Below are 17,862 nucleotides of genomic sequence, written 5' to 3' on the forward strand. Positions count from 1 at the left end.
GTTGAATTTTCGGGTCTCGGGCCCTGAGCTGGCAGAAAGCACTCCAGACTGACTGTGGCAGGTGAGCATGGCTATATTTCCTGATTTGAAATGTTTCCATGTCAGAAGATTGTTTGAAGAGGTGTTTGCATTTTACACGACAGTGTAAAGTGACGGGAAGATCAAGACTAAGTCAAGTAACGTGTATATAAACGTGGAAGTGGCTACAGGTTCCCCACTCCGAAGCCCCCTCCACTCGCCGTTGTCAGCGCTGGCCCAGACTCTGAGGGAAATGGCGCGCGTCAACGCGCAGGAGAGGCATCTAAAAACTGGGCCTAGCAGAGGATGGTTTCGATCCATCGACCTCTGGGATATGGGCCCAGCACGCTTCCGCTGCGCCACTCTGCTCTGCCTCAGTTCTGATTGCCTGCTCATTTCCATTAGCTCCAGTGCTCTCCTTGCAGTTTGATTGGATTGCAAGGCAGATTTGAGAAAATGCAGATGAGATGATCAGGACAAGTCAAAGGAGGAGCGTAGTCGGATACGGAAATGGCTGCACGTTCCCCAGTGAAAGCCTGCCGGTCGTAGTTTTCATTCCCGTGTCAGGCTGTGGGTTGTGAAAGGCAAAATGTGTGCGGCTCTACTATCGTGGCACCTAAAGGGTTAGCCTAGCAGAGGATGGTTTTGATCCATCGACCTCTGGGTTATGGGCCCAGCACGCTTCCGCTGCGCCACTCTGCTCCGCCTCACCCCAGATGGGACTCGAACCCACAATCCCTGGCTTAGGAGGCCAGTGCCTTATCCATTAGGCCACTGGGGCTTACCAGCTGCGCTCCATCAGTGCCTTTGCTCCACTGGTATCAAAGGAATGTTTTAAATGTCGGGATAGCCGGACAAAGCCACTGTGTTGAATTTTCGGGTCTCGGGCCCTGAGCTGGCAGAAAGCACTCCAGACTGACTGTGGCAGGTGAGCATGGCTATATTTCCTGATTTGAAATGTTTCCATGTCAGAAGATTGTTTGAAGAGGTGTTTGCATTTTACACGACAGTGTAAAGTGACGGGAAGATCAAGACTAAGTCAAGTGAACGTGTATATAAACGTGGAAGTGGCTACAGGTTCCCCACTCCGAAGCCCCCTCCACTCGCCGTTGTCAGCGCTGGCCCAGACTCTGAGGGAAATGGCGCGCGTCAACGCGCAGGAGAGGCATCTAAAAACTCGGCCTAGCAGTGGATGGTTTCGATCCATCGACCTCTGGGTTATGGGCCCAGCACGCTTCCGCTGCGCCACTCTGCTCTGCCTCAGTTCTGATTGCCTGCTCATTTCCATTAGCTCCAGTGCTCTCCTTGCAGTTTGATTGGATTGCAAGGCAGATTTGAGAAAATGCAGATGAGATGATCAGGACAAGTCAAAGGAGGAGCGTAGTCGGATACGGAAATGGCTGCACGTTCCCCAGTGAAAGCCTGCCGGAAAGGGTTAGCCTAGCAGAGGATGGTTTCGATCCATCGACCTCTGGGTTATGGGCCCAGCACGCTTCCGCTGCGCCACTCTGCTCCGCCTCACCCCAGATGGGACTCGAACCCACAATCCCTGGCTTAGGAGGCCAGTGCCTTATCCATTAGGCCACTGGGGCTTACCAGCTGCGTTCCATCAGAGCCTTTACTCCACTGGTATCAATGGAATCTTTTAAATGTCGGGATAGCCGGACAAAGCCACTGTGTTGAATTTTCGGGTCTCGGGCCCTGAGCTGGCAGAAAGCACTCCAGACTGACTGTGGCAGGTGAGCATGGCTATATTTCCTGATTTGAAATGTTTCCATGTCAGAAGATTGTTTGAAGAGGTGTTTGCATTTTACACGACAGTGTAAAGTGACGGGAATATCAAGACTAAGTCAAGTAACGTGTATATAAACGTGGAAGTGGCTACAGGTTCCCCACTCCGAAGCCCCCTCCACTCGCCGTTGTCAGCGCTGGCCCAGACTCTGAGGGAAATGGCGCGCGTCAACGCGCAGGAGAGGCATCTAAAAACTCGGCCTAGCAGAGGATGGTTTCGATCCATCGACCTCTGGGTTATGGGCCCAGCACGCTTCCGCTGCGCCACTCTGCTCTGCCTCAGTTCTGATTGCCTGCTCATTTCCATTAGCTCCAGTGCTCTCCTTGCAGTTTGATTGGATTGCAAGGCAGATTTGAGAAAATGCAGATGAGATGATCAGGACAAGTCAAAGGAGGTGCGTAGTCGGATACGGAAATGGCTGCACGTTCCCCAGTGAAAGCCTGCCGGTCGTAGTTTTCATTCCCGTGTCAGGCTGTGGGTTGTGAAAGGCAAAATGTGTGCGGCTCTACTATCGTGGCACCTAAAGGGTTAGCCTAGCAGAGGATGGTTTCGATCCATCGACCTCTGGGTTATGGGCCCAGCACGCTTCCGCTGCGCCACACTGCTCCGCCTCACCCCAGATGGGACTCGAACCCACAATCCCTGGCTTAGGAGGCCAGTGCCTTATCCATTAGGCCACTGGGGCTTACCAGCTGCGCTCCATCAGAGCCTTTGCTCCAATGGTATCAAAGGAATCTTTTAAATGTCGGGATAGCCGGACAAAGCCACTGTGTTGAATTTTCGGGTCTCGGGCCCTGAGCTGGCAGAAAGCACTCCAGACTGACTGTGGCAGGTGAGCATGGCTATATTTCCTGATTTGAAATGTTTCCATGTCAGAAGATTGTTTGAAGAGGTGTTTGCATTTTACACGACAGTGTAAAGTGACGGGAAGATCAAGACTAAGTCAAGTGAACGTGTATATAAACGTGGAAGTGGCTACAGGTTCCCCACTCCGAAGCCCCCTCCACTCGCCGTTGTCAGCGCTGGCCCAGACTCTGAGGGAAATGGCGCGCGTCAACGCGCAGGAGAGGCATCTAAAAACTCGGCCTAGCAGAGGATGGTTTCGATCCATCGACCTCTGGGTTATGGGCCCAGCACGCTTCCGCTGCGCCACTCTGCTCTGCCTCAGTTCTGATTGCCTGCTCATTTCCATTAGCTCCAGTGCTCTCCTTGCAGTTTGATTGGATTGCAAGGCAGATTTGAGAAAATGCAGATGAGATGATCAGGACAAGTCAAAGGAGGTGCGTAGTCGGATACGGAAATGGCTGCACGTTCCCCAGTGAAAGCCTGCCGGTCGTAGTTTTCATTCCCGTGTCAGGCTGTGGGTTGTGAAAGGCAAAATGTGTGCGGCTCTACTATCGTGGCACCTAAAGGGTTAGCCTAGCAGAGGATGGTTTCGATCGATCCATCGACCTCTGGGTTATGGGCCCAGCACGCTTCCGCTGCGCCACTCTGCTCCGCCTCACCCCAGATGGGACTCGAACCCACAATCCCTGGCTTAGGAGGCCAGTGCCTTATCCATTAGGCCACTGGGGCTTACCAGCTGCGCTCCATCAGAGCCTTTGCTCCATTGGTATCAAAGGAATGTTTTAAATGTCGGGATAGCCGGACAAAGCCACTGTGTTGAATTTTCGGGTCTCGGGCCCTGAGCTGGCAGAAAGCACTCCAGACTGACTGTGGCAGGTGAGCATGGCTATATTTCCTGATTTGAAATGTTTCCATGTCAGAAGATTGTTTGAAGAGGTGTTTGCATTTTACACGACAGTGTAAAGTGACGGGAAGATCAAGACTAAGTCAAGTGAACGTGTATATAAACGTGGAAGTGGCTACAGGTTCCCCACTCCGAAGCCCCCTCCACTCGCCGTTGTCAGCGCTGGCCCAGACTCTGAGGGAAATGGCGCGCGTCAACGCGCAGGAGAGGCATCTAAAAACTGGGCCTAGCAGAGGATGGTTTCGATCCATCGACCTCTGGGTTATGGGCCCAGCACGCTTCCGCTGCGCCACTCTGCTCTGCCTCAGTTCTGATTGCCCGCTCATTTCCATTAGCTCCAGTGCTCTCCTTGCAGTTTGATTGGATTGCAAGGCAGATTTGAGAAAATGCAGATGAGATGATCAGGACAAGTCAAAGGAGGTGCGTAGTCGGATACGGAAATGGCTGCACGTTCCCCAGTGAAAGCCTGCCGGTCGTAGTTTTCATTCCCGTGTCAGGCTGTGGGTTGTGAAAGGCAAAATGTGTGCGGCTCTACTATCGTGGCACCTAAAGGGTTAGCCTAGCAGAGGATGGTTTCGATCCATCGACCTCTGGGTTATGGGCCCAGCACGCTTCCGCTGCGCCACTCTGCTCCGCCTCACCCCAGATGGGACTCGAACCCACAATCCCTGGCTTAGGAGGCCAGTGCCTTATCCATTAGGCCACTGGGGCTTACCAGCTGCGCTCCATCAGAGCCTTTGCTCCACTGGTATCAAAGGATGTTTTAAATGTCGGGATAGCCGGACAAAGCCACTGTGTTGAATTTTCGGGTCTCGGGCCCTGAGCTGGCAGAAAGCACTCCAGACTGACTGTGGCAGGTGAGCATGGCTATATTTCCTGATTTGAAATGTTTCCATGTCAGAAGATTGTTTGAAGAGGTGTTTGCATTTTACACGACAGTGTAAAGTGACGGGAAGATCAAGACTAAGTCAAGTGAACGTGTATATAAACGTGGAAGTGGCTACAGGTTCCCCACTCCGAAGCCCCCTCCACTCGCCGTTGTCAGCGCTGGCCCAGACTCTGAGGGAAATGGCGCGCGTCAACGCGCAGGAGAGGCATCTAAAAACTCGGCCTAGCAGAGGTTGGTTTCGATCCATCGACCTCTGGGTTATGGGCCCAGCACGCTTCCGCTGCGCCACTCTACTCTGCCTCAGTTCTGATTGCTTGCTCATTTCCATTAGCTCCAGTGCTCTCCTTGCAGTTTGATTGGATTGCAAGGCAGATTTGAGAAAATGCAGATGAGATGATCAGGACAAGTCAAAGGAGGTGCGTAGTCGGATACGGAAATGGCTGCACGTTCCCCAGTGAAAGCCTGCCGGTCGTAGTTTTCATTCCCGTGTCAGGCTGTGGGTTGTGATAGGCAAAATGTGTGCGGCTCTACTATCGTGGCACCTAAAGGGTTAGCCTAGCAGAGGATGGTTTCGATCCATCGACCTCTGGGTTATGGGCCCAGCACGCTTCCGCTGCGCCACTCTGCTCCGCCTCACCCCAGATGGGACTCGAACCCACAATCCCTGGCTTAGGAGGCCAGTGCCTTATCCATTAGGCCACTGGGGCTTACCAGCTGCGCTCCATCAGAGCCTTTGCTCCACTGGTATCAAAGGAATGTTTTAAATGTCGGGATAGCCGGACAAAGCCACTGTGTTGAATTTTCGGGTCTCGGGCCCTGAGCTGGCAGAAAGCACTCCAGACTGACTGTGGCAGGTGAGCATGGCTATATTTCCTGATTTGAAATGTTTCCATGTCAGAAGATTGTTTGAAGAGGTGTTTGCATTTTACACGACAGTGTAAAGTGACGGGAAGATCAAGACTAAGTCAAGTGAACGTGTATATAAACGTGGAAGTGGCTACAGGTTCCCCACTCCGAAGCCCCCTCCACTCGCCGTTGTCAGCGCTGGCCCAGACTCTGAGGGAAATGGCGCGCGTCAACGCGCAGGAGAGGCATCTAAAAACTCGGCCTAGCAGAGGATGGTTTCGATCCATCGACCTCTGGGTTATGGGCCCAGCACGCTTCCGCTGCGCCACTCTGCTCCGCCTCACCCCAGATGGGACTCGAACCCACAATCCCTGGCTTAGGAGGCCAGTGCCTTATCCATTAGGCCACTGGGGCTTTCCAGCTGCGCTCCATCAGAGCCTTTGCTCCACTGGTATCAAAGGAATGTTTTAAATGTCGGGATAGCCGGACAAAGCCACTGTGTTGAATTTTCGGGTCTCGGGCCCTGAGCTGGCAGAAAGCACTCCAGACTGACTGTGGCAGGTGAGCATGGCTATATTTCCTGATTTGAAATGTTTCCATGTCAGAAGATTGTTTGAAGAGGTGTTTGCATTTTACACGACAGTGTAAAGTGACGGGAAGATCAAGACTAAGTCAAGTGAACGTGTATATAAACGTGGAAGTGGCTACAGGTTCCCCACTCCGAAGCCCCCTCCACTCGCCGTTGTCAGCGCTGGCCCAGACTCTGAGGGAAATGGCGCGCGTCAACGCGCAGGAGAGGCATCTAAAAACTGGGCCTAGCAGAGGATGGTTTCGATCCATCGACCTCTGGGTTATGGGCCCAGCACGCTTCCGCTGCGCCACTCTGCTCTGCCTCAGTTCTGATTGCCCGCTCATTTCCATTAGCTCCAGTGCTCTCCTTGCAGTTTGATTGGATTGCAAGGCAGATTTGAGAAAATGCAGATGAGATGATCAGGACAAGTCAAAGGAGGTGCGTAGTCGGATACGGAAATGGCTGCACGTTCCCCAGTGAAAGCCTGCCGGTCGTAGTTTTCATTCCCGTGTCAGGCTGTGGGTTGTGAAAGGCAAAATGTGTGCGGCTCTACTATCGTGGCACCTAAAGGGTTAGCCTAGCAGAGGATGGTTTCGATCCATCGACCTCTGGGTTATGGGCCCAGCACGCTTCCGCTGCGCCACTCTGCTCCGCCTCACCCCAGATGGGACTCGAACCCACAATCCCTGGCTTAGGAGGCCAGTGCCTTATCCATTAGGCCACTGGGGCTTACCAGCTGCGCTCCATCAGAGCCTTTGCTCCACTGGTATCAAAGGAATGTTTTAAATGTCGGGATAGCCGGACAAAGCCACTGTGTTGAATTTTCGGGTCTCGGGCCCTGAGCTGGCAGAAAGCACTCCAGACTGACTGTGGCAGGTGAGCATGGCTATATTTCCTGATTTGAAATGTTTCCATGTCAGAAGATTGTTTGAAGAGGTGTTTGCATTTTACACGACAGTGTAAAGTGACGGGAAGATCAAGACTAAGTCAAGTGAACGTGTATATAAACGTGGAAGTGGCTACAGGTTCCCCACTCCGAAGCCCCCTCCACTCGCCGTTGTCAGCGCTGGCCCAGACTCTGAGGGAAATGGCGCGCGTCAACGCGCAGGAGAGGCATCTAAAAACTCGGCCTAGCAGAGGATGGTTTCGATCCATCGACCTCTGGGTTATGGGCCCAGCACGCTTCCGCTGCGCCACTCTGCTCCGCCTCACCCCAGATGGGACTCGAACCCACAATCCCTGGCTTAGGAGGCCAGTGCCTTATCCATTAGGCCACTGGGGCTTACCAGCTGCGCTCCATCAGAGCCTTTGCTCCACTGGTATCAAAGGAATGTTTTAAATGTCGGGGTAGCCGGACAAAGCCACTGTGTTGAATTTTCGGGTCTCGGGCCCTGAGCTGGCAGAAAGCACTCCAGACTGACTGTGGCAGGTGAGCATGGCTATATTTCCTGATTTGAAATGTTTCCATGTCAGAAGATTGTTTGAAGAGGTGTTTGCATTTTACACGACAGTGTAAAGTGACGGGAAGATCAAGACTAAGTCAAGTGAACGTGTATATAAACGTGGAAGTGGCTACAGGTTCCCCACTCCGAAGCCCCCTCCACTCGCCGTTGTCAGCGCTGGCCCAGACTCTGAGGGAAATGGCGCGCGTCAACGCGCAGGAGAGGCATCTAAAAACTCGGCCTAGCAGAGGTTGGTTTCGATCCATCGACCTCTGGGTTATGGGCCCAGCACGCTTCCGCTGCGCCACTCTACTCTGCCTCAGTTCTGATTGCTTGCTCATTTCCATTAGCTCCAGTGCTCTCCTTGCAGTTTGATTGGATTGCAAGGCAGATTTGAGAAAATGCAGATGAGATGATCAGGACAAGTCAAAGGAGGTGCGTAGTCGGATACGGAAATGGCTGCACGTTCCCCAGTGAAAGCCTGCCGGTCGTAGTTTTCATTCCCGTGTCAGGCTGTGGGTTGTGATAGGCAAAATGTGTGCGGCTCTACTATCGTGGCACCTAAAGGGTTAGCCTAGCAGAGGATGGTTTCGATCCATCGACCTCTGGGTTATGGGCCCAGCACGCTTCCGCTGCGCCACTCTGCTCCGCCTCACCCCAGATGGGACTCGAACCCACAATCCCTGGCTTAGGAGGCCAGTGCCTTATCCATTAGGCCACTGGGGCTTACCAGCTGCGCTCCATCAGAGCCTTTGCTCCACTGGTATCAAAGGAATGTTTTAAATGTCGGGGTAGCCGGACAAAGCCACTGTGTTGAATTTTCGGGTCTCGGGCCCTGAGCTGGCAGAAAGCACTCCAGACTGACTGTGGCAGGTGAGCATGGCTATATTTCCTGATTTGAAATGTTTCCATGTCAGAAGATTGTTTGAAGAGGTGTTTGCATTTTACACGACAGTGTAAAGTGACGGGAAGATCAAGACTAAGTCAAGTGAACGTGTATATAAACGTGGAAGTGGCTACAGGTTCCCCACTCCGAAGCCCCCTCCACTCGCCGTTGTCAGCGCTGGCCCAGACTCTGAGGGAAATGGCGCGCGTCAACGCGCAGGAGAGGCATCTAAAAACTCGGCCTAGCAGAGGTTGGTTTCGATCCATCGACCTCTGGGTTATGGGCCCAGCACGCTTCCGCTGCGCCACTCTACTCTGCCTCAGTTCTGATTGCTTGCTCATTTCCATTAGCTCCAGTGCTCTCCTTGCAGTTTGATTGGATTGCAAGGCAGATTTGAGAAAATGCAGATGAGATGATCAGGACAAGTCAAAGGAGGTGCGTAGTCGGATACGGAAATGGCTGCACGTTCCCCAGTGAAAGCCTGCCGGTCGTAGTTTTCATTCCCGTGTCAGGCTGTGGGTTGTGATAGGCAAAATGTGTGCGGCTCTACTATCGTGGCACCTAAAGGGTTAGCCTAGCAGAGGATGGTTTCGATCCATCGACCTCTGGGTTATGGGCCCAGCACGCTTCCGCTGCGCCACTCTGCTCCGCCTCACCCCAGATGGGACTCGAACCCACAATCCCTGGCTTAGGAGGCCAGTGCCTTATCCATTAGGCCACTGGGGCTTACCAGCTGCGCTCCATCAGAGCCTTTGCTCCACTGGTATCAAAGGAATGTTTTAAATGTCGGGATAGCCGGACAAAGCCACTGTGTTGAATTTTCGGGTCTCGGGCCCTGAGCTGGCAGAAAGCACTCAAGACTGACTGTGGCAGGTGAGCATGGCTATATTTCCTGATTTGAAATGTTTCCATGTCAGAAGATTGTTTGAAGAGGTGTTTGCATTTTACACGACAGTGTAAAGTGACGGGAAGATCAAGACTAAGTCAAGTGAACGTGTATATAAACGTGGAAGTGGCTACAGGTTCCCCACTCCGAAGCCCCCTCCACTCGCCGTTGTCAGCGCTGGCCCAGACTCTGAGGGAAATGGCGCGCGTCAACGCGCAGGAGAGGCATCTAAAAACTCGGCCTAGCAGAGGATGGTTTCGATCCATCGACCTCTGGGTTATGGGCCCAGCACGCTTCCGCTGCGCCACTCTGCTCCGCCTCACCCCAGATGGGACTCGAACCCACAATCCCTGGCTTAGGAGGCCAGTGCCTTATCCATTAGGCCACTGGGGCTTACCAGCTGCGCTCCATCAGAGCCTTTGCTCCACTGGTATCAAAGGAATGTTTTAAATGTCGGGATAGCCGGACAAAGCCACTGTGTTGAATTTTCGGGTCTCGGGCCCTGAGCTGGCAGAAAGCACTCCAGACTGACTGTGGCAGGTGAGCATGGCTATATTTCCTGATTTGAAATGTTTCCATGTCAGAAGATTGTTTGAAGAGGTGTTTGCATTTTACACGACAGTGTAAAGTGACGGGAAGATCAAGACTAAGTCAAGTGAACGTGTATATAAACGTGGAAGTGGCTACAGGTTCCCCACTCCGAAGCCCCCTCCACTCGCCGTTGTCAGCGCTGGCCCAGACTCTGAGGGAAATGGCGCGCGTCAACGCGCAGGAGAGGCATCTAAAAACTCGGCCTAGCAGAGGATGGTTTCGATCCATCGACCTCTGGGTTATGGGCCCAGCACGCTTCCGCTGCGCCACTCTGCTCCGCCTCACCCCAGATGGGACTCGAACCCACAATCCCTGGCTTAGGAGGCCAGTGCCTTATCCATTAGGCCACTGGGGCTTACCAGCTGCGCTCCATCAGAGCCTTTGCTCCACTGGTATCAAAGGAATGTTTTAAATGTCGGGATAGCTGGACAAAGCCACTGTGTTGAATTTTCGGGTCTCGGGCCCTGAGCTGGCAGAAAGCACTCCAGACTGACTGTGGCAGGTGAGCATGGCTATATTTCCTGATTTGAAATGTTTCCATGTCAGAAGATTGTTTGAAGAGGTGTTTGCATTTTACACGACAGTGTAAAGTGACGGGAAGATCAAGACTAAGTCAAGTGAACGTGTATATAAACGTGGAAGTGGCTACAGGTTCCCCACTCCGAAGCCCCCTCCACTCGCCGTTGTCAGCGCTGGCCCAGACTCTGAGGGAAATGGCGCGCGTCAACGCGCAGGAGAGGCATCTAAAAACTCGGCCTAGCAGAGGATGGTTTCGATCCATCGACCTCTGGGTTATGGGCCCAGCACGCTTCCGCTGCGCCACTCTGCTCCGCCTCACCCCAGATGGGACTCGAACCCACAATCCCTGGCTTAGGAGGCCAGTGCCTTATCCATTAGGCCACTGGGGCTTTCCAGCTGCGCTCCATCAGAGCCTTTGCTCCACTGGTATCAAAGGAATGTTTTAAATGTCGGGATAGCCGGACAAAGCCACTGTGTTGAATTTTCGGGTCTCGGGCCCTGAGCTGGCAGAAAGCACTCCAGACTGACTGTGGCAGGTGAGCATGGCTATATTTCCTGATTTGAAATGTTTCCATGTCAGAAGATTGTTTGAAGAGGTGTTTGCATTTTACACGACAGTGTAAAGTGACGGGAAGATCAAGACTAAGTCAAGTGAACGTGTATATAAACGTGGAAGTGGCTACAGGTTCCCCACTCCGAAGCCCCCTCCACTCGCCGTTGTCAGCGCTGGCCCAGACTCTGAGGGAAATGGCGCGCGTCAACGCGCAGGAGAGGCATCTAAAAACTGGGCCTAGCAGAGGATGGTTTCGATCCATCGACCTCTGGGTTATGGGCCCAGCACGCTTCCGCTGCGCCACTCTGCTCTGCCTCAGTTCTGATTGCCCGCTCATTTCCATTAGCTCCAGTGCTCTCCTTGCAGTTTGATTGGATTGCAAGGCAGATTTGAGAAAATGCAGATGAGATGATCAGGACAAGTCAAAGGAGGTGCGTAGTCGGATACGGAAATGGCTGCACGTTCCCCAGTGAAAGCCTGCCGGTCGTAGTTTTCATTCCCGTGTCAGGCTGTGGGTTGTGAAAGGCAAAATGTGTGCGGCTCTACTATCGTGGCACCTAAAGGGTTAGCCTAGCAGAGGATGGTTTCGATCCATCGACCTCTGGGTTATGGGCCCAGCACGCTTCCGCTGCGCCACTCTGCTCCGCCTCACCCCAGATGGGACTCGAACCCACAATCCCTGGCTTAGGAGGCCAGTGCCTTATCCATTAGGCCACTGGGGCTTACCAGCTGCGCTCCATCAGAGCCTTTGCTCCACTGGTATCAAAGGAATGTTTTAAATGTCGGGATAGCCGGACAAAGCCACTGTGTTGAATTTTCGGGTCTCGGGCCCTGAGCTGGCAGAAAGCACTCCAGACTGACTGTGGCAGGTGAGCATGGCTATATTTCCTGATTTGAAATGTTTCCATGTCAGAAGATTGTTTGAAGAGGTGTTTGCATTTTACACGACAGTGTAAAGTGACGGGAAGATCAAGACTAAGTCAAGTGAACGTGTATATAAACGTGGAAGTGGCTACAGGTTCCCCACTCCGAAGCCCCCTCCACTCGCCGTTGTCAGCGCTGGCCCAGACTCTGAGGGAAATGGCGCGCGTCAACGCGCAGGAGAGGCATCTAAAAACTCGGCCTAGCAGAGGATGGTTTCGATCCATCGACCTCTGGGTTATGGGCCCAGCACGCTTCCGCTGCGCCACTCTGCTCCGCCTCACCCCAGATGGGACTCGAACCCACAATCCCTGGCTTAGGAGGCCAGTGCCTTATCCATTAGGCCACTGGGGCTTTCCAGCTGCGCTCCATCAGAGCCTTTGCTCCACTGGTATCAAAGGAATGTTTTAAATGTCGGGATAGCCGGACAAAGCCACTGTGTTGAATTTTCGGGTCTCGGGCCCTGAGCTGGCAGAAAGCACTCCAGACTGACTGTGGCAGGTGAGCATGGCTATATTTCCTGATTTGAAATGTTTCCATGTCAGAAGATTGTTTGAAGAGGTGTTTGCATTTTACACGACAGTGTAAAGTGACGGGAAGATCAAGACTAAGTCAAGTGAACGTGTATATAAACGTGGAAGTGGCTACAGGTTCCCCACTCCGAAGCCCCCTCCACTCGCCGTTGTCAGCGCTGGCCCAGACTCTGAGGGAAATGGCGCGCGTCAACGCGCAGGAGAGGCATCTAAAAACTGGGCCTAGCAGAGGATGGTTTCGATCCATCGACCTCTGGGTTATGGGCCCAGCACGCTTCCGCTGCGCCACTCTGCTCTGCCTCAGTTCTGATTGCCCGCTCATTTCCATTAGCTCCAGTGCTCTCCTTGCAGTTTGATTGGATTGCAAGGCAGATTTGAGAAAATGCAGATGAGATGATCAGGACAAGTCAAAGGAGGTGCGTAGTCGGATACGGAAATGGCTGCACGTTCCCCAGTGAAAGCCTGCCGGTCGTAGTTTTCATTCCCGTGTCAGGCTGTGGGTTGTGAAAGGCAAAATGTGTGCGGCTCTACTATCGTGGCACCTAAAGGGTTAGCCTAGCAGAGGATGGTTTCGATCCATCGACCTCTGGGTTATGGGCCCAGCACGCTTCCGCTGCGCCACTCTGCTCCGCCTCACCCCAGATGGGACTCGAACCCACAATCCCTGGCTTAGGAGGCCAGTGCCTTATCCATTAGGCCACTGGGGCTTACCAGCTGCGCTCCATCAGAGCCTTTGCTCCACTGGTATCAAAGGAATGTTTTAAATGTCGGGATAGCCGGACAAAGCCACTGTGTTGAATTTTCGGGTCTCGGGCCCTGAGCTGGCAGAAAGCACTCCAGACTGACTGTGGCAGGTGAGCATGGCTATATTTCCTGATTTGAAATGTTTCCATGTCAGAAGATTGTTTGAAGAGGTGTTTGCATTTTACACGACAGTGTAAAGTGACGGGAAGATCAAGACTAAGTCAAGTGAACGTGTATATAAACGTGGAAGTGGCTACAGGTTCCCCACTCCGAAGCCCCCTCCACTCGCCGTTGTCAGCGCTGGCCCAGACTCTGAGGGAAATGGCGCGCGTCAACGCGCAGGAGAGGCATCTAAAAACTCGGCCTAGCAGAGGATGGTTTCGATCCATCGACCTCTGGGTTATGGGCCCAGCACGCTTCCGCTGCGCCACTCTGCTCCGCCTCACCCCAGATGGGACTCGAACCCACAATCCCTGGCTTAGGAGGCCAGTGCCTTATCCATTAGGCCACTGGGGCTTACCAGCTGCGCTCCATCAGAGCCTTTGCTCCACTGGTATCAAAGGAATGTTTTAAATGTCGGGGTAGCCGGACAAAGCCACTGTGTTGAATTTTCGGGTCTCGGGCCCTGAGCTGGCAGAAAGCACTCCAGACTGACTGTGGCAGGTGAGCATGGCTATATTTCCTGATTTGAAATGTTTCCATGTCAGAAGATTGTTTGAAGAGGTGTTTGCATTTTACACGACAGTGTAAAGTGACGGGAAGATCAAGACTAAGTCAAGTGAACGTGTATATAAACGTGGAAGTGGCTACAGGTTCCCCACTCCGAAGCCCCCTCCACTCGCCGTTGTCAGCGCTGGCCCAGACTCTGAGGGAAATGGCGCGCGTCAACGCGCAGGAGAGGCATCTAAAAACTCGGCCTAGCAGAGGTTGGTTTCGATCCATCGACCTCTGGGTTAGGGGCGCAGCACGCTTCCGCTGCGCCACTCTACTCTGCCTCAGTTCTGATTGCTTGCTCATTTCCATTAGCTCCAGTGCTCTCCTTGCAGTTTGATTGGATTGCAAGGCAGATTTGAGAAAATGCAGATGAGATGATCAGGACAAGTCAAAGGAGGTGCGTAGTCGGATACGGAAATGGCTGCACGTTCCCCAGTGAAAGCCTGCCGGTCGTAGTTTTCATTCCCGTGTCAGGCTGTGGGTTGTGATAGGCAAAATGTGTGCGGCTCTACTATCGTGGCACCTAAAGGGTTAGCCTAGCAGAGGATGGTTTCGATCCATCGACCTCTGGGTTATGGGCCCAGCACGCTTCCGCTGCGCCACTCTGCTCCGCCTCACCCCAGATGGGACTCGAACCCACAATCCCTGGCTTAGGAGGCCAGTGCCTTATCCATTAGGCCACTGGGGCTTACCAGCTGCGCTCCATCAGAGCCTTTGCTCCACTGGTATCAAAGGAATGTTTTAAATGTCGGGGTAGCCGGACAAAGCCACTGTGTTGAATTTTCGGGTCTCGGGCCCTGAGCTGGCAGAAAGCACTCCAGACTGACTGTGGCAGGTGAGCATGGCTATATTTCCTGATTTGAAATGTTTCCATGTCAGAAGATTGTTTGAAGAGGTGTTTGCATTTTACACGACAGTGTAAAGTGACGGGAAGATCAAGACTAAGTCAAGTGAACGTGTATATAAACGTGGAAGTGGCTACAGGTTCCCCACTCCGAAGCCCCCTCCACTCGCCGTTGTCAGCGCTGGCCCAGACTCTGAGGGAAATGGCGCGCGTCAACGCGCAGGAGAGGCATCTAAAAACTCGGCCTAGCAGAGGTTGGTTTCGATCCATCGACCTCTGGGTTATGGGCCCAGCACGCTTCCGCTGCGCCACTCTACTCTGCCTCAGTTCTGATTGCTTGCTCATTTCCATTAGCTCCAGTGCTCTCCTTGCAGTTTGATTGGATTGCAAGGCAGATTTGAGAAAATGCAGATGAGATGATCAGGACAAGTCAAAGGAGGTGCGTAGTCGGATACGGAAATGGCTGCACGTTCCCCAGTGAAAGCCTGCCGGTCGTAGTTTTCATTCCCGTGTCAGGCTGTGGGTTGTGATAGGCAAAATGTGTGCGGCTCTACTATCGTGGCACCTAAAGGGTTAGCCTAGCAGAGGATGGTTTCGATCCATCGACCTCTGGGTTATGGGCCCAGCACGCTTCCGCTGCGCCACTCTGCTCCGCCTCACCCCAGATGGGACTCGAACCCACAATCCCTGGCTTAGGAGGCCAGTGCCTTATCCATTAGGCCACTGGGGCTTACCAGCTGCGCTCCATCAGAGCCTTTGCTCCACTGGTATCAAAGGAATGTTTTAAATGTCGGGATAGCCGGACAAAGCCACTGTGTTGAATTTTCGGGTCTCGGGCCCTGAGCTGGCAGAAAGCACTCAAGACTGACTGTGGCAGGTGAGCATGGCTATATTTCCTGATTTGAAATGTTTCCATGTCAGAAGATTGTTTGAAGAGGTGTTTGCATTTTACACGACAGTGTAAAGTGACGGGAAGATCAAGACTAAGTCAAGTGAACGTGTATATAAACGTGGAAGTGGCTACAGGTTCCCCACTCCGAAGCCCCCTCCACTCGCCGTTGTCAGCGCTGGCCCAGACTCTGAGGGAAATGGCGCGCGTCAACGCGCAGGAGAGGCATCTAAAAACTCGGCCTAGCAGAGGATGGTTTCGATCCATCGACCTCTGGGTTATGGGCCCAGCACGCTTCCGCTGCGCCACTCTGCTCCGCCTCACCCCAGATGGGACTCGAACCCACAATCCCTGGCTTAGGAGGCCAGTGCCTTATCCATTAGGCCACTGGGGCTTACCAGCTGCGCTCCATCAGAGCCTTTGCTCCACTGGTATCAAAGGAATGTTTTAAATGTCGGGATAGCCGGACAAAGCCACTGTGTTGAATTTTCGGGTCTCGGGCCCTGAGCTGGCAGAAAGCACTCCAGACTGACTGTGGCAGGTGAGCATGGCTATATTTCCTGATTTGAAATGTTTCCATGTCAGAAGATTGTTTGAAGAGGTGTTTGCATTTTACACGACAGTGTAAAGTGACGGGAAGATCAAGACTAAGTCAAGTGAACGTGTATATAAACGTGGAAGTGGCTACAGGTTCCCCACTCCGAAGCCCCCTCCACTCGCCGTTGTCAGCGCTGGCCCAGACTCTGAGGGAAATGGCGCGCGTCAACGCGCAGGAGAGGCATCTAAAAACTCGGCCTAGCAGAGGATGGTTTCGATCCATCGACCTCTGGGTTATGGGCCCAGCACGCTTCCGCTGCGCCACTCTGCTCCGCCTCACCCCAGATGGGACTCGAACCCACAATCCCTGGCTTAGGAGGCCAGTGCCTTATCCATTAGGCCACTGGGGCTTACCAGCTGCGCTCCATCAGAGCCTTTGCTCCACTGGTATCAAAGGAATGTTTTAAATGTCGGGATAGCTGGACAAAGCCACTGTGTTGAATTTTCGGGTCTCGGGCCCTGAGCTGGCAGAAAGCACTCCAGACTGACTGTGGCAGGTGAGCATGGCTATATTTCCTGATTTGAAATGTTTCCATGTCAGAAGATTGTTTGAAGAGGTGTTTGCATTTTACACGACAGTGTAAAGTGACGGGAAGATCAAGACTAAGTCAAGTGAACGTGTATATAAACGTGGAAGTGGCTACAGGTTCCCCACTCCGAAGCCCCCTCCACTCGCCGTTGTCAGTGCTGGCCCAGACTCTGAGGGAAATGGCGCGCGTCAACGCGCAGGAGAGGCATCTAAAAACTGGGCCTAGCAGAGGATGGTTTCGATCCATCGACCTCTGGGTTATGGGCCCAGCACGCTTCCGCTGCGCCACTCTGCTCTGCCTCAGTTCTGATTGCCCGCTCATTTCCATTAGCTCCAGTGCTCTCCTTGCAGTTTGATTGGATTGCAAGGCAGATTTGAGAAAATGCAGATGAGATGATCAGGACAAGTCAAAGGAGGTGCGTAGTCGGATACGGAAATGGCTGCACGTTCCCCAGTGAAAGCCTGCCGGTCGTAGTTTTCATTCCCGTGTCAGGCTGTGGGTTGTGAAAGGCAAAATGTGTGCGGCTCTACTATCGTGGCACCTAAAGGGTTAGCCTAGCAGAGGATGGTTTCGATCCATCGACCTCTGGGTTATGGGCCCAGCACGCTTCCGCTGCGCCACTCTGCTCCGCCTCACCCCAGATGGGACTCGAACCCACAATCCCTGGCTTAGGAGGCCAGTGCCTTATCCATTAGGCCACTGGGGCTTACCAGCTGCGCTCCATCAGAGCCTTTGCTCCACTGGTATCAAAGGAATGTTTTAAATGTCGGGGTAGCCGGACAAAGCCACTGTGTTGAATTTTCGGGTCTCGGGCCCTGAGCTGGCAGAAAGCACTCCAGACTGACTGTGGCAGGTGAGCATGGCTATATTTCCTGATTTGAAATGTTTCCATGTCAGAAGATTGTTTGAAGAGGTGTTTGCATTTTACACGACAGTGTAAAGTGACGGGAAGATCAAGACTAAGTCAAGTGAACGTGTATATAAACGTGGAAGTGGCTACAGGTTCCCCACTCCGAAGCCCCCTCCACTCGCCGTTGTCAGCGCTGGCCCAGACTCTGAGGGAAATGGCGCGCGTCAACGCGCAGGAGAGGCATCTAAAAACTCGGCCTAGCAGAGGTTGGTTTCGATCCATCGACCTCTGGGTTATGGGCCCAGCACGCTTCCGCTGCGCCACTCTACTCTGCCTCAGTTCTGATTGCTTGCTCATTTCCATTAGCTCCAGTGCTCTCCTTGCAGTTTGATTGGATTGCAAGGCAGATTTGAGAAAATGCAGATGAGATGATCAGGACAAGTCAAAGGAGGTGCGTAGTCGGATACGGAAATGGCTGCACGTTCCCCAGTGAAAGC

The 17,862-nt window shown here is 53.1% G+C and overlaps 50 non-coding genes across 50 annotated transcripts; all 50 read right to left on the reverse strand.

Moving 5' to 3' along the window:
• Nucleotides 1-726: 726 nt before the first annotated feature.
• trnar-ccu (transfer RNA arginine (anticodon CCU)) lies at nucleotides 727-799 on the reverse strand. Its single transcript has one exon. It is a non-coding gene; the product is annotated as a tRNA-Arg (tRNA).
• Nucleotides 800-1,459: 660 nt separating this feature from the next.
• Nucleotides 1,460-1,531, reverse strand: trnam-cau (transfer RNA methionine (anticodon CAU)). The gene has a single exon. It is a non-coding gene; the product is annotated as a tRNA-Met (tRNA).
• Nucleotides 1,532-1,537: 6 nt separating this feature from the next.
• On the reverse strand, nucleotides 1,538-1,610 carry trnar-ccu (transfer RNA arginine (anticodon CCU)). The gene has a single exon. It is a non-coding gene; the product is annotated as a tRNA-Arg (tRNA).
• Nucleotides 1,611-2,011: 401 nt separating this feature from the next.
• Nucleotides 2,012-2,083, reverse strand: trnam-cau (transfer RNA methionine (anticodon CAU)). Its single transcript has one exon. It is a non-coding gene; the product is annotated as a tRNA-Met (tRNA).
• A 339-nt stretch (nucleotides 2,084-2,422) lies between these two features.
• Nucleotides 2,423-2,495, reverse strand: trnar-ccu (transfer RNA arginine (anticodon CCU)). Its single transcript has one exon. It is a non-coding gene; the product is annotated as a tRNA-Arg (tRNA).
• A 402-nt stretch (nucleotides 2,496-2,897) lies between these two features.
• On the reverse strand, nucleotides 2,898-2,969 carry trnam-cau (transfer RNA methionine (anticodon CAU)). The gene has a single exon. It is a non-coding gene; the product is annotated as a tRNA-Met (tRNA).
• A 343-nt stretch (nucleotides 2,970-3,312) lies between these two features.
• On the reverse strand, nucleotides 3,313-3,385 carry trnar-ccu (transfer RNA arginine (anticodon CCU)). Its single transcript has one exon. It is a non-coding gene; the product is annotated as a tRNA-Arg (tRNA).
• A 402-nt stretch (nucleotides 3,386-3,787) lies between these two features.
• trnam-cau (transfer RNA methionine (anticodon CAU)) lies at nucleotides 3,788-3,859 on the reverse strand. Its single transcript has one exon. It is a non-coding gene; the product is annotated as a tRNA-Met (tRNA).
• Nucleotides 3,860-4,120: 261 nt separating this feature from the next.
• Nucleotides 4,121-4,192, reverse strand: trnam-cau (transfer RNA methionine (anticodon CAU)). The gene has a single exon. It is a non-coding gene; the product is annotated as a tRNA-Met (tRNA).
• A 6-nt stretch (nucleotides 4,193-4,198) lies between these two features.
• Nucleotides 4,199-4,271, reverse strand: trnar-ccu (transfer RNA arginine (anticodon CCU)). Its single transcript has one exon. It is a non-coding gene; the product is annotated as a tRNA-Arg (tRNA).
• A 734-nt stretch (nucleotides 4,272-5,005) lies between these two features.
• On the reverse strand, nucleotides 5,006-5,077 carry trnam-cau (transfer RNA methionine (anticodon CAU)). Its single transcript has one exon. It is a non-coding gene; the product is annotated as a tRNA-Met (tRNA).
• A 6-nt stretch (nucleotides 5,078-5,083) lies between these two features.
• Nucleotides 5,084-5,156, reverse strand: trnar-ccu (transfer RNA arginine (anticodon CCU)). Its single transcript has one exon. It is a non-coding gene; the product is annotated as a tRNA-Arg (tRNA).
• Nucleotides 5,157-5,558: 402 nt separating this feature from the next.
• On the reverse strand, nucleotides 5,559-5,630 carry trnam-cau (transfer RNA methionine (anticodon CAU)). The gene has a single exon. It is a non-coding gene; the product is annotated as a tRNA-Met (tRNA).
• A 6-nt stretch (nucleotides 5,631-5,636) lies between these two features.
• trnar-ccu (transfer RNA arginine (anticodon CCU)) lies at nucleotides 5,637-5,709 on the reverse strand. Its single transcript has one exon. It is a non-coding gene; the product is annotated as a tRNA-Arg (tRNA).
• A 402-nt stretch (nucleotides 5,710-6,111) lies between these two features.
• trnam-cau (transfer RNA methionine (anticodon CAU)) lies at nucleotides 6,112-6,183 on the reverse strand. Its single transcript has one exon. It is a non-coding gene; the product is annotated as a tRNA-Met (tRNA).
• Nucleotides 6,184-6,444: 261 nt separating this feature from the next.
• trnam-cau (transfer RNA methionine (anticodon CAU)) lies at nucleotides 6,445-6,516 on the reverse strand. Its single transcript has one exon. It is a non-coding gene; the product is annotated as a tRNA-Met (tRNA).
• A 6-nt stretch (nucleotides 6,517-6,522) lies between these two features.
• On the reverse strand, nucleotides 6,523-6,595 carry trnar-ccu (transfer RNA arginine (anticodon CCU)). Its single transcript has one exon. It is a non-coding gene; the product is annotated as a tRNA-Arg (tRNA).
• Nucleotides 6,596-6,997: 402 nt separating this feature from the next.
• Nucleotides 6,998-7,069, reverse strand: trnam-cau (transfer RNA methionine (anticodon CAU)). Its single transcript has one exon. It is a non-coding gene; the product is annotated as a tRNA-Met (tRNA).
• Nucleotides 7,070-7,075: 6 nt separating this feature from the next.
• Nucleotides 7,076-7,148, reverse strand: trnar-ccu (transfer RNA arginine (anticodon CCU)). The gene has a single exon. It is a non-coding gene; the product is annotated as a tRNA-Arg (tRNA).
• Nucleotides 7,149-7,883: 735 nt separating this feature from the next.
• On the reverse strand, nucleotides 7,884-7,955 carry trnam-cau (transfer RNA methionine (anticodon CAU)). Its single transcript has one exon. It is a non-coding gene; the product is annotated as a tRNA-Met (tRNA).
• A 6-nt stretch (nucleotides 7,956-7,961) lies between these two features.
• trnar-ccu (transfer RNA arginine (anticodon CCU)) lies at nucleotides 7,962-8,034 on the reverse strand. Its single transcript has one exon. It is a non-coding gene; the product is annotated as a tRNA-Arg (tRNA).
• Nucleotides 8,035-8,769: 735 nt separating this feature from the next.
• Nucleotides 8,770-8,841, reverse strand: trnam-cau (transfer RNA methionine (anticodon CAU)). The gene has a single exon. It is a non-coding gene; the product is annotated as a tRNA-Met (tRNA).
• A 6-nt stretch (nucleotides 8,842-8,847) lies between these two features.
• Nucleotides 8,848-8,920, reverse strand: trnar-ccu (transfer RNA arginine (anticodon CCU)). Its single transcript has one exon. It is a non-coding gene; the product is annotated as a tRNA-Arg (tRNA).
• A 402-nt stretch (nucleotides 8,921-9,322) lies between these two features.
• Nucleotides 9,323-9,394, reverse strand: trnam-cau (transfer RNA methionine (anticodon CAU)). The gene has a single exon. It is a non-coding gene; the product is annotated as a tRNA-Met (tRNA).
• Nucleotides 9,395-9,400: 6 nt separating this feature from the next.
• Nucleotides 9,401-9,473, reverse strand: trnar-ccu (transfer RNA arginine (anticodon CCU)). The gene has a single exon. It is a non-coding gene; the product is annotated as a tRNA-Arg (tRNA).
• Nucleotides 9,474-9,875: 402 nt separating this feature from the next.
• Nucleotides 9,876-9,947, reverse strand: trnam-cau (transfer RNA methionine (anticodon CAU)). The gene has a single exon. It is a non-coding gene; the product is annotated as a tRNA-Met (tRNA).
• A 6-nt stretch (nucleotides 9,948-9,953) lies between these two features.
• trnar-ccu (transfer RNA arginine (anticodon CCU)) lies at nucleotides 9,954-10,026 on the reverse strand. Its single transcript has one exon. It is a non-coding gene; the product is annotated as a tRNA-Arg (tRNA).
• A 402-nt stretch (nucleotides 10,027-10,428) lies between these two features.
• Nucleotides 10,429-10,500, reverse strand: trnam-cau (transfer RNA methionine (anticodon CAU)). The gene has a single exon. It is a non-coding gene; the product is annotated as a tRNA-Met (tRNA).
• A 6-nt stretch (nucleotides 10,501-10,506) lies between these two features.
• Nucleotides 10,507-10,579, reverse strand: trnar-ccu (transfer RNA arginine (anticodon CCU)). Its single transcript has one exon. It is a non-coding gene; the product is annotated as a tRNA-Arg (tRNA).
• A 402-nt stretch (nucleotides 10,580-10,981) lies between these two features.
• On the reverse strand, nucleotides 10,982-11,053 carry trnam-cau (transfer RNA methionine (anticodon CAU)). Its single transcript has one exon. It is a non-coding gene; the product is annotated as a tRNA-Met (tRNA).
• A 261-nt stretch (nucleotides 11,054-11,314) lies between these two features.
• trnam-cau (transfer RNA methionine (anticodon CAU)) lies at nucleotides 11,315-11,386 on the reverse strand. Its single transcript has one exon. It is a non-coding gene; the product is annotated as a tRNA-Met (tRNA).
• Nucleotides 11,387-11,392: 6 nt separating this feature from the next.
• Nucleotides 11,393-11,465, reverse strand: trnar-ccu (transfer RNA arginine (anticodon CCU)). Its single transcript has one exon. It is a non-coding gene; the product is annotated as a tRNA-Arg (tRNA).
• Nucleotides 11,466-11,867: 402 nt separating this feature from the next.
• On the reverse strand, nucleotides 11,868-11,939 carry trnam-cau (transfer RNA methionine (anticodon CAU)). Its single transcript has one exon. It is a non-coding gene; the product is annotated as a tRNA-Met (tRNA).
• A 6-nt stretch (nucleotides 11,940-11,945) lies between these two features.
• Nucleotides 11,946-12,018, reverse strand: trnar-ccu (transfer RNA arginine (anticodon CCU)). Its single transcript has one exon. It is a non-coding gene; the product is annotated as a tRNA-Arg (tRNA).
• A 402-nt stretch (nucleotides 12,019-12,420) lies between these two features.
• On the reverse strand, nucleotides 12,421-12,492 carry trnam-cau (transfer RNA methionine (anticodon CAU)). The gene has a single exon. It is a non-coding gene; the product is annotated as a tRNA-Met (tRNA).
• A 261-nt stretch (nucleotides 12,493-12,753) lies between these two features.
• On the reverse strand, nucleotides 12,754-12,825 carry trnam-cau (transfer RNA methionine (anticodon CAU)). Its single transcript has one exon. It is a non-coding gene; the product is annotated as a tRNA-Met (tRNA).
• A 6-nt stretch (nucleotides 12,826-12,831) lies between these two features.
• trnar-ccu (transfer RNA arginine (anticodon CCU)) lies at nucleotides 12,832-12,904 on the reverse strand. The gene has a single exon. It is a non-coding gene; the product is annotated as a tRNA-Arg (tRNA).
• A 402-nt stretch (nucleotides 12,905-13,306) lies between these two features.
• On the reverse strand, nucleotides 13,307-13,378 carry trnam-cau (transfer RNA methionine (anticodon CAU)). Its single transcript has one exon. It is a non-coding gene; the product is annotated as a tRNA-Met (tRNA).
• A 6-nt stretch (nucleotides 13,379-13,384) lies between these two features.
• On the reverse strand, nucleotides 13,385-13,457 carry trnar-ccu (transfer RNA arginine (anticodon CCU)). Its single transcript has one exon. It is a non-coding gene; the product is annotated as a tRNA-Arg (tRNA).
• A 735-nt stretch (nucleotides 13,458-14,192) lies between these two features.
• Nucleotides 14,193-14,264, reverse strand: trnam-cau (transfer RNA methionine (anticodon CAU)). Its single transcript has one exon. It is a non-coding gene; the product is annotated as a tRNA-Met (tRNA).
• A 6-nt stretch (nucleotides 14,265-14,270) lies between these two features.
• Nucleotides 14,271-14,343, reverse strand: trnar-ccu (transfer RNA arginine (anticodon CCU)). The gene has a single exon. It is a non-coding gene; the product is annotated as a tRNA-Arg (tRNA).
• A 735-nt stretch (nucleotides 14,344-15,078) lies between these two features.
• On the reverse strand, nucleotides 15,079-15,150 carry trnam-cau (transfer RNA methionine (anticodon CAU)). Its single transcript has one exon. It is a non-coding gene; the product is annotated as a tRNA-Met (tRNA).
• A 6-nt stretch (nucleotides 15,151-15,156) lies between these two features.
• On the reverse strand, nucleotides 15,157-15,229 carry trnar-ccu (transfer RNA arginine (anticodon CCU)). Its single transcript has one exon. It is a non-coding gene; the product is annotated as a tRNA-Arg (tRNA).
• Nucleotides 15,230-15,631: 402 nt separating this feature from the next.
• Nucleotides 15,632-15,703, reverse strand: trnam-cau (transfer RNA methionine (anticodon CAU)). The gene has a single exon. It is a non-coding gene; the product is annotated as a tRNA-Met (tRNA).
• Nucleotides 15,704-15,709: 6 nt separating this feature from the next.
• Nucleotides 15,710-15,782, reverse strand: trnar-ccu (transfer RNA arginine (anticodon CCU)). Its single transcript has one exon. It is a non-coding gene; the product is annotated as a tRNA-Arg (tRNA).
• A 402-nt stretch (nucleotides 15,783-16,184) lies between these two features.
• Nucleotides 16,185-16,256, reverse strand: trnam-cau (transfer RNA methionine (anticodon CAU)). Its single transcript has one exon. It is a non-coding gene; the product is annotated as a tRNA-Met (tRNA).
• A 6-nt stretch (nucleotides 16,257-16,262) lies between these two features.
• trnar-ccu (transfer RNA arginine (anticodon CCU)) lies at nucleotides 16,263-16,335 on the reverse strand. The gene has a single exon. It is a non-coding gene; the product is annotated as a tRNA-Arg (tRNA).
• Nucleotides 16,336-16,737: 402 nt separating this feature from the next.
• On the reverse strand, nucleotides 16,738-16,809 carry trnam-cau (transfer RNA methionine (anticodon CAU)). The gene has a single exon. It is a non-coding gene; the product is annotated as a tRNA-Met (tRNA).
• A 261-nt stretch (nucleotides 16,810-17,070) lies between these two features.
• On the reverse strand, nucleotides 17,071-17,142 carry trnam-cau (transfer RNA methionine (anticodon CAU)). The gene has a single exon. It is a non-coding gene; the product is annotated as a tRNA-Met (tRNA).
• Nucleotides 17,143-17,148: 6 nt separating this feature from the next.
• On the reverse strand, nucleotides 17,149-17,221 carry trnar-ccu (transfer RNA arginine (anticodon CCU)). Its single transcript has one exon. It is a non-coding gene; the product is annotated as a tRNA-Arg (tRNA).
• Between the last annotated feature and the right edge of the window lie 641 nt (nucleotides 17,222-17,862).

This window comes from Alosa pseudoharengus, unplaced genomic scaffold (genome assembly GCF_046254945.1).
Source record: "Alosa pseudoharengus isolate Yale_2024_CS ecotype anadromous, Long Island Sound unplaced genomic scaffold, YU_APseudo_1.1 YU_APseudo_1.1_scf_23, whole genome shotgun sequence".
NCBI lineage: Eukaryota > Metazoa > Chordata > Actinopteri > Clupeiformes > Clupeidae > Alosa > Alosa pseudoharengus.